The sequence below is a fragment of the Camelus bactrianus genome, chromosome X (assembly GCF_048773025.1).
Source record: "Camelus bactrianus isolate YW-2024 breed Bactrian camel chromosome X, ASM4877302v1, whole genome shotgun sequence".
Classification (NCBI taxonomy): domain Eukaryota; kingdom Metazoa; phylum Chordata; class Mammalia; order Artiodactyla; family Camelidae; genus Camelus; species Camelus bactrianus.
In genome coordinates, this window is record NC_133575.1 from 32,064,024 (window position 1) to 32,079,593 (window position 15,570).

The window sequence follows — 15,570 nt, forward strand, 5'->3', positions numbered from 1 at the left end:
GCAAAATGTTAAAAATAAATAAATGTTCTTTAATCTCTACACATAACAACCTTCTTTCTTCAATTTAATCTTTTCTTTCTTTTGGGTTTTTTTTGGGGGGGGAGGGGAGGTAACTAGGTTTATTTATTTATTTATTTTAAATGGAGATGCTGGGGATTGAACCCAGGACCTCGTGCATGCTAAGCACACACTCTACCACTGAGCTCTACCTTCCCCCTCCCACATAACAACTTTCTTAAAGTGAATTTATACCTTCAGAGAAAAATACTTATGTCTCTACTGTTGGATTTAAATACTTCTCAAAACATAAGGAGATTGGCCTACCTACACTACGTCCATGCTTTCCCCCTCTAGGATCTCCAGCATTTGATTGGCTAGATCATGATTTCTATCTATATCACCATAGTATATATAACATTCAGATGATATTCTATAGTTGCCATAGCCTTTAATGGACCCATTGATCACTACTAGTCATTTTGACTTTTATATCTGTTAGAAATTTATCAGGCAGTTGTGTCTTCAAGAAAGGCTCTTGGGAGCAATAAACCTGTTTGCACCATTATATTTGGATGGCAGTCTGACTTGGCACACATTCTCTTTCCCTGAAGACTTGGTAGACATTACTCCTCCATCTTCTAATGTTGGTTGCTATTACAGAGAGACTGGAAGCCAGACAATTTTTTGCCCCATTCACAAGTGATTTGGCTTATTTGCAAGAATTCTCATAGGATTCTTTTTTTATCTCTGAAGTCCATTAATTTAGTCAGGTTTTGTGTTAAAGTTAGTTGTTCTATATCAATTTTACCTGGGACAGTTTTGTTCTTTCAAGCTAAAATTCAAGTCTTCTTTCTGGAAGCACTCTTGAATTATACATTTGAACATTTTTGTTGATGTTGCTGTTCCATTTAATCTATTCTCTTATTCAGAAACACCAATCATACATGTGGTAGATCTTCTTTGTTCTATGTATCATTTTCTCATTTTCTCTCTAATCCTTTTACACTTTTAAAAACTATTTGTTATATTCTCATTCATTGTACTCACCTTTCTCAAGTATTTCTTTCATGCTCATGGTTTTTTTTTTTTCAGCAATGTCTCTTTTGCTTTCTGCAGTTTCTATTATGACCTTCATTTCTCCTTTATTTCTATGTCTCTCCATTTCTTTCTTGAACTCTTGCCAGCTCATTTTTATGCCTTTATCTTATTTTTCTTAAGCTATTTTATCTCTGTTTAAGCTCCTAACTCATAGATTTTGTTTTAAGTGTTTTTTTGCATTCCTATATAAATCTTTAGTCATGATTTTCCATTTTTTTCCATGGTTCAACTATTTCTGGTGTGTGCTCTTTGGCTTTCTCTTGGTCATGCACCTTTATTCTTGAGTATATTTTTATATAGTTCCTATAATGTCTCCTTTTTATTATTACTAATATTTCAGTGATGATTGATTTTCTTAGACCAGCTCTTTTGTGAATGCATAAAGGACAAGGTTGTACTCTGAGCAGCAAAACATTTCTGAGGTTCAGAGTATGGAGCACCTCAAGGTATAAGATGAGCTCAATAGAATGAGCTCAATAACAGAATGATGATGACAGAGGAAAGAGATACTAAAGTTAAATGTAGATCAAGAGAAACTGTTTGATCTGAACAACCAAGAGAAAAAGGATTGAAAAAATTAGTGGAGCCTCAGAGAACTGTGGGATGATAACAAAAGGGCTCACAATTATGTTATCTGAGCTAAAGGAGAAGAGAATGTGGTGCTGAAAAAAATATTAAAGAAATAGTGACAGAAGACTTCATCAATTTGGTAAAAGACCTAAACCTCTAGATTAAAAAAGCTTGATGAATCCCCAAGAGATAAGCAAAGATAATTCCATACCCAGGCACTTAAAGCTGATGGAGGAAACTGCTGAAAACTAAAGACAAAGAAAAAAAATCTTGGAAGCAGACAGAGTAAAACAAGGTAATACCTATCAGGGAACAAGTATTTGAATGACTGCAGTTTATTTATGATAAACCATGGAGATAAGAAGGAAGTGGCACACATTTTTTGTGTTGAAAGAAGTCAGTACAGGATTTTATAGCCAGTGAAAATATCTTTTAGGGATCAAGGTGAAACAATGACATCTTCAGGCAAACTAAGAGAAGCTATCGCCAGCATAACTGCTCTAAAAGAATTGCTAAAGGAAGTTATTCAGACAGATGGGAAATAATAACAGAAGGAGTCAAGGAAGAGCAATAGAAATGGTAAATATCTGAGTAGATAAAATAGACCAATCTTCTTCTCTCAACTTTTTAATAATATATTTGATAATTGAAAGTAAAAAGAATATCACTGGTGGAATTTTCAATGTATGTAGACGTAGTATGTAAGACAACTGTAACATAAAGAGAGGTAGATAAAGGGACCTATATAGTGGGACCTATATATTCTACTTGAAGTGGTAAAATACTGACTCAAAGTAGACTGAAAAGTATGTCTATTGTAATCCTAAGAGTAACCCTCCCCCCACACATGAAAAAAACTACACAAAAAGCTCAAAAATGGATAAGTTAAAGTAAAATGGAAAATGTTCAAATAATGCAAAAGAAGGCAGGAAATAGAAATAGAACAAAAACCAGAACGAACAGATAATAAAATAGTAAACCTAAATGCAAGCATATCAATAACTGCATTAAATATAAACAGTCTCCACACACCAATAAAAAACAAAGTTTCAAAATACATTAAGCAAAAACTCCACTAGACCTGCCCCAAGAGATGCTAAAAGGCATCCTGCATATTGAAATGAAAGGACACTAGACATTAACTAAAATCCATATGAAGAAATAAAACTCTCTGTAAAAGTAAACACATGGGCAATTATTAAAGCTAGTATTATTGTAAAAATAAATACATTAAGCAAAAACTGAGAGAACTAAAATGCGGGGGAGGTCCACAATTATATTTGGAGATTTCAACATTCTGCTCCTAGTAATCAACAGAACTAGTAGAAAATCCAGCAAAAATACAGAACTGAACAACACCATCAGTCGACTGGATCTAATTGATATTTATATAACAATTCCCCAAACAAGAGCAGAATACATCCTTTCAAGTGCACATGGAACATTCATCCAAATAGATCACATCCTGGCTCATAAAACAAAACTCAATACATTTCAAAGAATTAGTATCATAGAGTATGTTCTCTGACTATAGTGGAGTCAAATTAGAAGTCAGTAACAGAAAAATCTCAAATAGGAAATTAAACAACACATTCCTAAATAATTCATGGACCTCAATTGAAATAAGAAAATATTTTCAACTGAACAAAAATGAAACTATTAACATTTCAAAATTAGTGGGATGCAGCTAAAGAAGTACTTAGATGGATATTTATCAAATATTGATATTAGAAAAGAAGAAAGATCTCCAATCAGTAAACTAATCTTCTATGCTAAAAAAAGAAAACTAGAAAAAAAAAAGAGCAAAAGAAACTCAAAGCAAGCAGAAGGAAGGAAATAATAAAGACAAGAGCAGAAATCAATGAAATAAAACAGAAAATCAATAGAACAAAATCAATGAAACAGAAAGCTGGTCCTTTGAAAAGATCAGTAAAGTTGATCTGACAAGGAAAAAGAAAGAAGACACAAATCATCAATATCAGGAATGAAAGAGAGAATATCACTACAGACCCTTTAGGCATTTAAAGAATAATAAAGGAATAGTCTGAATAGCTCTGTGGACAAAAGTTTGACAAATTAAATGGACCAATTCCTCACAAAAGCAAAAACTATTAAAAGATCACTCAAGGTAAAATGGATAACCTGAATAATCCAGTAACTATTAAAGAAATTGAATTCATGCTTAAATACCTTTCAAAAGGGAAAGATAGTTTTACTGGCAAATTCGACCAAACATATAAAGAATAAATAACACCACTTCTAAACAATCTCTTTCAGAAAATAGAACACTTCCTAATTCATTTTATGAAGACAGCATGACTGTGATACCAATGCCAGATAAAGATATTACAAGGAAAGAAAACAACGTATTAATATCCCTTATGACAATAGACACAAACATCATCCAAAAAAATTAGCAAATCAAATATAGGAATATATAAAAAGAATACCCTGTAACCAAATAGAGTTTATCCCAGGAATGCAAGGCTCATTTAATGTGCAAAAATCTATGTAATCCATCTTATCAACAGAATATTCAAGAAAAACCACATGATCATATCAAAGAAGACAGAAAAGGTATTTGACAAAAATCAACATCCATTCATTAAAAAAAACAAAAAACCCTCTCAGCAAACTAAGAATAGAAAGAGACTTTCTCAATCTGATAAAAGGCATTTACAAAACATACTTCAGCAAATATAATTGTTAATGATGAAACGTTGAACACTACCCTTCTAATATTGGGAACAAAGCAACAACTACTCCTAATCAGTTTCATACTGGAAGTCCTAGCCAGTACAATAAGGTAAGAAATAGAAATTAAAGGTATACATATTAAAAAGGAAGAAATAAAACTGGCCTTCTTTACAAGCAACATGGTAGTGTATGCAGAAAATCCCAAGAAATCCACAGAAATTTTCTTGTAGGACTCATAAGGGAATTTAGCAAGGTCACAGGATACAAGGTCAACACACAATATTTTGGTATATTAACAATTTGGCAATCATGTTTCTATATACTAGTGATTTGGGAACCAAAATATTTTAAATACCGTTTATATAGCTCCAAAGTATAAATCTAACAAATCATGTATAGGATCTGCATACTAAAAACTAGAAATAGCTGATGGAGGAAATCAAAGACATAAATAAATACAGTGACATACTGTCTTCATGAACTGGAGGACTCCACAGAGGAAAGATGTCCATTCTACAAAACTGATCAGCAAATGTAACACAATTTCAATCAAATTCCCAGCATTTTTTAAAAAATATAAACAAGCTGATTCTAAAATTTATATGGAAAGACAAAAGAACTAGAAGAGCTAAAATGGTTTTGAAAAAGAAAAATAAAGTTGGAGGAAACACACTACCTGATTTTAAGACTCCCTGTATAGCTACGGTAATCAAAATGGTGCAGTATTTTGCAGGAAGATAGACACATAGATCAATGGAACAGAAAAGAGAATGGAGAAATGGACATACAGAAATGTGTACAACTGATTCTCAACAAAGGTGCAAAAGCAATCCAATAGAGGGAAAATTGCCTTTTCAACATGGTGCTAGAACAACTGTACATCTTTAGGGGAAAGAAAGAATCTCAATCTTATACAATCTTAAACCTCACATCTTATACAAAAATTAACTAAAAATGGAACACGGGCTTAAATGCAAAACATAAAACTAGAAAACATTTAGGAAAAACTAGAAGAAAATCTTTAGGATTGAGGGCTAGGCAGATAATCCTTAGACTTGACACCAAAAGCACAATCCTTAAAAGGAAAAATTGATAAATTGGACCTCATCAAAATTAAAAATTTTCCTCTGTGAGTGATCCTGTCAAGAAAATGAAAATACAAGCTATAGCCTAGGAGAAACAATTTACAAACCACAAATCTCACCAAGGATTTGTATCTAGAATAAATAAAGAACTCTCGAAACTCAACAGTAACAAAACAAACAGAAAATGGGCAAAAGACATAAAAAGACTTCCACCAAAGACGATATAAAGATGGCAAATAAGCACATGAAAAGATGCTCACCATCATTAGCTGTTAGGGAAATGCAAAACAAAATTCCAATGAGATACTACCCCACACCTATTAGGCTAGCTAAACAATACAAAATAAAACAAAACAAACACTGGCAATACCAAATGCTGCCAAGGACACAGAGCAACTGGAACTATCATTCCCTACTGGTTGGAAGGCAAAATCGTGCAGCCACTCTGAAAAACAGTACAGCAGTTTCTTATAAAGTTGATTATACTTGCCATATGTTCCAACAATCCCACTTCTAGGTATTTGCCCTAGAACAGGGGTCACCAAACTACAGTAAGCAGGTCAAATGAAGCCAAGCATCTACTTTTTTGTTTTAACATTTTTTTTATTGAGTTATAGTCATTTTACAATGTTGTGTCAAATTCCAGTGTAGAGCACAATTTTTCAGTTATACATGAACATACATATATTCATTGTCACATTTTTTTTCACTGTGAGCTACCACAAGATCTTGTATATATTTCCCTGTGCTATACAATATAATCTTGTTTATCTCTTCTACATTTTGAAATCCCAGTCTGTCCCTTCCCATCCCTCGCCCCCTTGGCAACCACAAGTTTGTATTCTATGTCTATGAATCTGTTTCTGTTTTGTATTTATGTTTTGTTTTGTTTCTGTTTTTGTTTTTAGATTCCACATATGAGTGATCTCATATGGTATTTTTCTTTCTCTTTCTGGCTTACTTCACTTAGCAAGCATCTACTTTTGTATGGCCCGTATGCTAAGAATGCTTTTTATAATTTTAAAGAATTGTGTTGTTGTTGTTTTTTAAGAATATGTTACAGAGACTATGTGGCCTATCAAGCCTGAAATATTTACTATCTGGCCCGTTACAGAAAATGTTTGCCAGCCTCTGCCCTAGATGAACAAAAGCTTATGTTCATACAAAAATTTGTACATTAACTTTTATATCCCCTCTAATTCTTTTGCCCCAAACTGGAAGCAGCCCAGATGTCTTTCCATTGGCGAACAGATTAACAAACTGATACATCCATAATAATGAAGTTCTATTCGGCAATAAAAAGAAATAAACTATTATTACACAGAACAACCTAGATGAATCTCAGAGGTACTATGCTGAGTGAAAGAAGTCAGTCTCCAAAGGTCATATACTGTATGAGTCCACTTATATGACATTCTCACAAAAGTGAAATTAAAGAGATAGAAAACAGATCAATGGTGTTTGGGGTGAGGGGATATGACTATAAAGAGGAAGCATGAGGGAGTTTTGGGGGTGACAGAACAATTCAGCACCCCGACTGTGGTGGTGGTTATACAAATCTATATACAGTTTAAAATTTGTAGCATTGTATACCAAAGAAAAAAGTCTATTTTACTCTATGATAATTTAGAAATGGAAACAATGGAAAAATTCAAAGTGGCTAAACATTTGCCAATGTGTAACTTATTTTAAAGTGGCCCATGAAAGAAAATAAAAATTGAAATTAAGCGAACAATGGTAATAATAGTAGAACAAAGGCAAGTATGCTGGTGGCATTCCAAGTAAAGTTTAGATAGGTTATTAACCTTTGTCATGTTGTCAACCATTACTAGAGAGATTACACCATGGAATATTGCTTACGACAGCAAGGAGATGCTGCAGCGGCTAGGTGGTAAATGTCATGGATCTGGGAGGATGGAGGATCATTAGACATGCCACAGATGATGTTCTTCTGTAATATCAACGCCTCTGGAATAGCATCATTAATTAAGACATTTAAAGCTTCATTGAGAATTTGGCACAGGTTAGAATAGTGGCCTCAAGTCATTCCCAGAAAGGATAAATAGTATTTTCCGGTTTCATAACCAATGCCTAAAGTGTCACTGCAGAACAATAACTGTGAACAATGTTCAGCATTCACAGGCAGGCACCATGGGGAGCTGGGTTTCTCTGGGGTGAGCCTATCACAGGCCTTAAAAGCACAGGTACCTCTGTTTTTGGAGCCCTATGGTAATGAACGCTCTAACATTACCTCCAGGTGGTGGCAGTGATGAACAATAACTCTAACCCCTCTCATCCAATTAAAGAGTTCCCAGTGAGGTTTTGCAAAACAACGTGACATTGCCTTTCTTTGCCATTCAAGGGCATATCTCTCCATCTAGTCTCTCAGAGTCCATTTTTAAAAGTTAGTTGAAATATGGTCCCTTCTAGATGAGAGAACCAAGAAAAAGGAAACACTGGTCATACATCTCAAAGTCCATCATATACTCTTTTCAACACACCTGAACCACTACAAGTATCAAGAGAAGAAAATAAATGTATTTTCTTTGATATTCATCTAACTGCAAGGGAGGGTGGGAAATGTAGTCTAGCAATGCTTCCAAGAAGAATTAAGCGGTTTGGTGAACAACCAGTCAGTCTTTTGCCACAAGCAAATTAGTGGTGGTGGAGGATGAACTGAGGCGAGACCACTTGAACAACTTTCCCCAAAGGATATTCACTGAGTGATCAGTTTAGCCAAAAATGAAGACTGTGAGGCAGAGCCACAAGACATTGATCTCGGACTTGTTTATTAGTTGAGTCTTCCGGGAAGCAGATGTTAAGACAGAGTTAGGAGTGAGGAGATTTATTCGTAGGTAATGCTTGTGAAAGTTAAAAGGGAGAGAATGCAGGCTAGGCAAGGCCAGCTTCAGACTTGACAGGCTCAGCCAACACACTGGGGAGCTCCAAAGTGACGATTGCCCATTACACGAGTTCCACGTTGCAGCCACAGCAAGGGTCTAGTTAGTACCCCCACCATAGTCAGACATCGTGTGGGAGCAACCGAGGAAGAGAAAGGCCTTGGCTCAAAAGCTGAGGCACAGTGATGTCAGCAAAATGGCAGAATACGACCTTCCTTCCTCCCATGGAGACACCAATTCAACAATACTTGGATGAGAAATTCCTTTATGAGAAATCCAGGAACCAGTGAAAATGCTCCTGTACCCTAGGCAAGCAAGAAACCAGCTATATTAAAGCAAGTAGAAAATTTTGTGGCATCCTCTCCCGATAGTCCCTTCCCTTGGCACAGTTACATATGATCGTGAGGAAACTTCCAGCTCCTGGCTTCTCCATAGGGAGGGCAAGAAAAGACCAGACTGTACATCCAACATTCTGACTTTTCAGGAGGGGCTACCCGAGGGACTGGATTCTGTCTCGCCTCTCTCAGAGCGCTGACAGAATCCAGCATAATTTAGATGCCTGGGGGCCGCAGAGAACAACAACAACAAAAAGAGCTGGCAGCATGCTGCTGCCTCTGAGGACCTGCAGTTCAGCAGACAGAGCCTCTCACTCAAGGGGCCTTTCCCTCAGGCAGAAAGGGAAGAGTAGAATGTATGTTTAATGTTCCAGTTTTTCAGGGGGCAGCCCAAGGGACTGGTTTCTGTCTAGCACAACTTGGGGTGCTGACTGGACCTGGCATACTCTAGATGCCTGGGTGGCGCTGGGGAAAAAAAAGCTAGGTGGCATGCTGCTACTTCAGAGAACCCACAGTACAGCAGACAGTCACCAGAGTAAGCAAAAGATTTTGAGCTCCTGAATGAAAGAAATAAGCAAGTCTCTTTAATGAGAAATCTACATGTGCAAGTCCAGAGAAGACACAACCACAGGAAAGGTTTGAGAAGCCCCCAGAATTTCTAGCCAGGTTGATTGGTGAAGGTCTTCCCTTGTACAAAACCAGTCCAAAAAGACAGAGGTGGCTGCTTTTTCCAATATCAACAGATATCAACACAAAGTTATAAGTAACATCAAGAAACAGGGGGAAATCGCCCAATCAAAGGGACAAAATAAATCTCAAAAAAAAAAAAAAAAAAGATCCTAAAGAAGTGGAGGTATATGAATTACCTAACAAAGAATTCAAAATAACCATCATAAAGATGTACAATGAGCTCAGGAAAATGATGCATGAACATAATGAGTTCAACAAAAAGATAGAGAATATTAAAAAGAACCAAAAGAATTTTAGAGATGAAGAATGCAATAAGTGAACTGAAAAATTCACTAGAAGAGTTCAACATCAGAAAAAAAAGACTTGGCAAACTCAAAGATAGTTCATTTTGAAATTATCCAATCAAAGAAGTAAAATGAAAAAGGATGAAGAAAGCCTAGGGGATTAATGGGACACCATCGAGTGGATCAATTCAGATGTTATGGTAATCGCAGAAGGAGAAGAGAGAGAAAGAGGGAGAAAGCTTATTTAAATAAATAATAGCTGAAAATTTCCCAAGTCTGGGGAAGGAAATAGCATCCAGATCCAAGACCCCAATGGACATATTATAATCAAACTGTCAAAAGTCAAAGACAAAGAGAGAATTTTGAAAGCAGCAAGAGAAGTGACTCATCACATTGAAAGGAATCCCCCTAAGACTATAAGTGGATTTGGCAGCAGAAACCTTGTAGGCTGAAAGGGATATATTCAAAGTACTGGGAAAAAAACTGCTCACCAAGAATACTATGTCTACCAAAACTGTCCATCAAAAATAAAGTAGAGAAAGACTTTCCCAGATCAACAAAAGCTGAAAGAGTTCATCACCACAAGACCAATCTTACAAGAAATGCTGAAGTCAGTCCTTCAAGTTGAAATGCAAACACATAGCAACACAAAAGCATATGAAAACAGAAAGCTCACTAGTAAGGATAAATATATAGATAAATACAGAATACTGTCATAATGTAACTATGATGCATAAATCACTTTTAATTGTGGTACAGAAGTTAAAGTACAAAAGTATAAAAATAACTATAATTATAAAATCATGTTAATAGATACACAATATAAGAGATGTAATTTCCGACATAAATAACATAAAGTGGAGGGGGGAGAAGTAGAAGGGTAGAGTTTTTATATATGATTGAATTGTTATCAGGTTAAAATAGATTTCAACAACTATGAGATGTTTCATGTAAGTCCTATGGAACCATAAAGAAAATATCTACAGAAAATATGCAAAAGAAAATAAAGGAATCAAAGTATGTCACTACAAAAAAAAAATCAATGAAACTCTAAGGAAGGCAGCAAGAAAAGAAGAGAAGAACAAAAGAGCTACAAGACAAACAGTAAACAGTTATTAAAATGACAGTAGTGAGTCCTTCCCTGTCAATAATTACTTTAAGTGTAAATGGATTAAACTCCTTAAATCAAAAGACATGGAGTGGCTGAATGGATAAAAAAAGATCTGATTATATGTTGTCTACAGGACTCACTTTAGATTTAAGGGTACACATAGGCTGAAAATGAATGAATGGAAAAAAAAATATCCCATGCAGATTCTAACCAAAAGAGGGCAGAAGTATCTACAGTAACATCAGACAAAATCGACTTTAAGTCAAAAACTGTCACAAGAGACAAAGAAGGACATTACATAATAGCATCACCTCACCAGGAAGATATAACAATTATTAACAGATATGCATCCAAATCAGAGCACCTAATTATATGAAGCAAATATTGACAGAACTGAAGGGAGAAATGGATGGCAACATGACAATAGGAGGACATTTCAAAGCCCACTTTCAGTAATGGGTAGAATATCCAGGCAGAAAATCAATAAGGAAATGAGGACTTGAACAATACTATGCTCCAAATGGACCTAACAGATATTTACAGAATATTCCACCCAACAGCAGCAGAATACACATTCTTCTCAAGTGTACAGGGAACATTCTCCAGGATAGATCACACGTTAGGCCAATAAAACAAGTGTCAACAACTTTAAGGAGATGGAAATCATACCAAGTATCTTTTCTGACTACAATGGAATGAAGCTATAAATCAATAGCAGAAGGAAAACTGGAAAATTCATAAATACGCAGAAATTAAACAACACACTCCAGAACAATCAACGGGTCAAAGAAGAAATCAGATATACCTTGAGAAAGATGAAAACTAAAGTACAACATACCAAAACTTATGGGGTACCAAAAAGCAGTATTAAAAAGGAATATTACAATGATAATCTCCTACATTAAGAAAAGAACAAAGATCTCAAACAAGCAACCTAACTCTATAAGTCAAGGAACTTGAAAAGGAAGAACAAACTAAGCCCAAAGTTAGCAGAAGGGAGGAAATAATAAAGATTAGAGTAAAAGTAAATAACACAGATAACAGAAAAACGGTAGGAAAAAAAATCAATGAAATTGACTTGGGTTTTTTTTAAAAGATAAATGTAACTGACAAACTTTTAGCTATACTAGGAAAAAAAGAGAGAAGATCAAAATAAATAAAATCAAAGAGAACATCACAATTGATGCTACAGAAATAAAAAAGGATCATAAGAGCCTTCTGTAAACAATTATATACCAACAAATTAGATAGCCTAGAGGAAATGGATAAATTCATGGAATATACAACCTAACAACATTGAGTCATGAAGAAATCTAAACAGACCAATAATGAGCAAGGAGACTGAATCAGTAATCAAAACCTCCCAGCGGAGAAAAGTCCAGGACCAGATGGCTTCACTGGTGAATTGTACCAAACGTGTAAAGAATTAACGCCAATCCTTTTCCAACTCTTCCAAAAAACTGAAGAGGAGGGAACACTTCCAAACTCATGTTATGAGATGAGCATTACCCTGATACCAAAACCAGAAAGCACAGTACAAGAAAAGAAAATTATAGGTCAATATCCATGATGAACATAAATGTAAAAATCCTCAACAAAATTCTAGTAAATCAAATTCAGCAGTACACTGAAAGGATCACACACCATGATCAAGTGGAATTTACCCCTGGGATGCAAAGATGATTCAACATATGTGAATCAATGAATGTGATATAGCCACAATAACAGAATGAAGGAGAAAAATCATGTAATCATTTCAATAGAGGCAGGAAAAGCATTTGACAAAATTTAATATCCCTTTATAACAAAAAACTCTCAACAAATTAGAAATAATGTACCTCAACATAAGGAAGGCCATATGTGACAAGCACACAGAAAGGATTATATTCAATGGTGAAAAGCTGAAAGCTTTTCCTCTAAGATTGATGCCCACTCTTGCCAATTCTATTCAATATAGTACTGGAAGTCCTAGCCAGAGTAAATTATTTCTCTTTATAGATGACATGAACTTAAATGTAGAAAACCCTAAAGATACACACACACACACACACACACACACACACACACACACACAAAGTATTAGAACTAATAAACAAATTCTGTAAAGCTGCAGGATACAAAATCAACATACAAAAGCCAGTTGCATGTCTATACAGTAAGAATGAACTATCTGAAAAAGAAATTAAGAAAAATATTTCATTTACAATAGCATTAAAAATAATAAAACACATTAGAATAAATTTAACCAAGGAGGTGAAAGATCTATATGCTGAAAACTATAAAACATGGATAAAAGAAATTGAAGAAGACACAAATAAATGGAAAGATATCCTGAGTTAATGGATTGGAAAAATTAATATTGTTAAAATGTCCATACTACCCCAAACCATCTATAGACTCAGTGCAATCCCTACCAAAATTCCAATGGCTTTTTTTTTTTTTTTACAGAAATAGAAGTCAAACAATCCTACAGTTGATATGAAACAACAAAGGACCCTGAATAGCCAAAGCAATATTCAGAAATAAGAACAAATCTGGAGGCCTCACACCTACTAACTTCAAAACATATTATAAAGCTAAAGTAGTTAAAATCGACACATAGAGCAATAGAATGGAATCAAGAGTTCAAAATAAATTCATGCATTTTATGGTCAACTGATCTTCAACAAGAGGACCAAGAATATATAATGAGGGAATGATAATCTTTTCAATAAATGGTGATGGGAAAACTGGATATCCACATGAAAAAGAATGAAACTGGACCCTTATATCATACACAAAAATCAACTCAATGGATTAAAGACTTCAACATTAGATCTGAAACTATAAACCTCCTTGGAGAAAATATAAGGGGAAATCTTCATGACATTGGTCTTAGCAATGAATTCTTGGATATGATATCAAAAGCACAGGCAACAAAAGCAAAACTAGACAAGTGGGACTACATCAAACTAAAAAGCTTCAACACAGCAAGGGAAAGAATGAACAGAGTGAAAAGTCTGTATGAAATGGAAGAAAATATTTGCAAACCATATACCTGATAAGTGGTTAATATCTAAAATATATAAGTAACTCATAGAAGTCAATAGCAAAAAATAATTCTGTTTTTAAAATGAGCAAAGGACTTAAATAGGCATTTCTCCAAGAAGACTTTACAAATGGCCAACCAGGTATATGAAAAGATACTCATCACCACTAAGAATTGGGGAAATGCAAATCAAAACCACAATGTGTTTTGCCTCAGATCTATCAGGATGGACAGTATAAAAATAAGTAAATAACAGAAAATAACAAGAGTTGGCAAGAAAGACAAATACTGTGTGATTTCACTTATATGTGGAATCTAAAAAACAAATGAACAAACATAAAATAGAAAGAGAGTTACAGATACAGAGAACAAACAGGTGGTTGCCAGAGGGGAGGGGAGTGGGCAAAAGAAAGAAATAGGTGAGGGAGACTGAGAGGTACAAACTGCAAAATAAATGAGTCACAGTTACGAAGTGTACAGTGTGGAAAGTATAGTCAATAACCATGCAATCTTTTTGTATGGTGACAGATGGTAACTAGACTTACGGTGATCATTTTGAAAAGTATAGAAATATCAAATCACTACATTGTGTAACAGGAACCAACATAGTGTTGTAAGACAATTATACTTCAAAAACAAACTCATAGAAAAAGAGATTTGTGATTACCAGAGGCCAGGGATGGGGGAAGGGAGAATTGAATGAAGACAGTCAAAAGGTACAAACTTCAAGTTATAAGATAAGTAAGTACTAGGGATGTCATGTACAACGTGATAAATATAATTAACACTGCTGTGTGTTACATATGAAAGTTGTTAAGAGAGTAAATCCTAAGAGTTTTCATCACAAGGAAAATTTTTTTCTATTTTAAAATGTTATATCTATATGATGATGGATGTTCACTAAACTTACTGTGATAATTATTTCATGATGTAAGTAAAGTCATCATGCTGTATGCCTAAACTTACACAGTACTGTATGTCAATTACATCTCAATAAAATTGGAAATAAAGAAAAAAACACTACATAGTACAAAAATGGAAAAAAAAAAAGAGTTGACAAGGATATGGAGTAATTGGAGCCTTGTGCACTGTTGGTAAGAATGTGAAATGGTGTAACCACTATGGAAAACAGTATGGCAGTTCCTCAAAAAATTAAAAATAGGATTACATATGATTCAGCAATCCAACTTCTGGTTATTTATGTAAAAGAATAGAAATCAGGATCTCAAAGAGATACCTGCATTCCTGTGTTCACTGCAGCATTATTCACAATAGCCGAGAGGTGGAAACAACCTAAATGTCTTTCAACACATGAATGGATGAAGAAAAAATGGTATATAGGTTCAATGGAATATTATTATTCAACCATAAAAAGAAGGAAATACTGTCATGTGCTACAACATGGATGTACCTTAAGGACATTATGCTAAGGACATTAGCCAGTCACAGAGGGACAAATACTACGTGATTCCACTTATATGAGGCATCTAAAGTAGTCAAACTCATTGAAGCAGAAAGGAGATTGGTGATTGCTAGGGAGTGCAGGGGAGTTGCTGTTCAATGGGCATAACGTTTCAGTCATGTAAGACGAAAAAGTTCCAGAGATCTGCTGTACAACATATGCTTATAGTTAGCAACACTGTATTTTACACTTAAAAATTGTTGAGGGTAAATCTCATATTACATGTTTTTTTTAAACCACAATTTAAAAAAAAATTGAGGCAGAGCCTGAAGCCATTAACTGTAAAGGTTACTTGCATTCTGTGCATGAA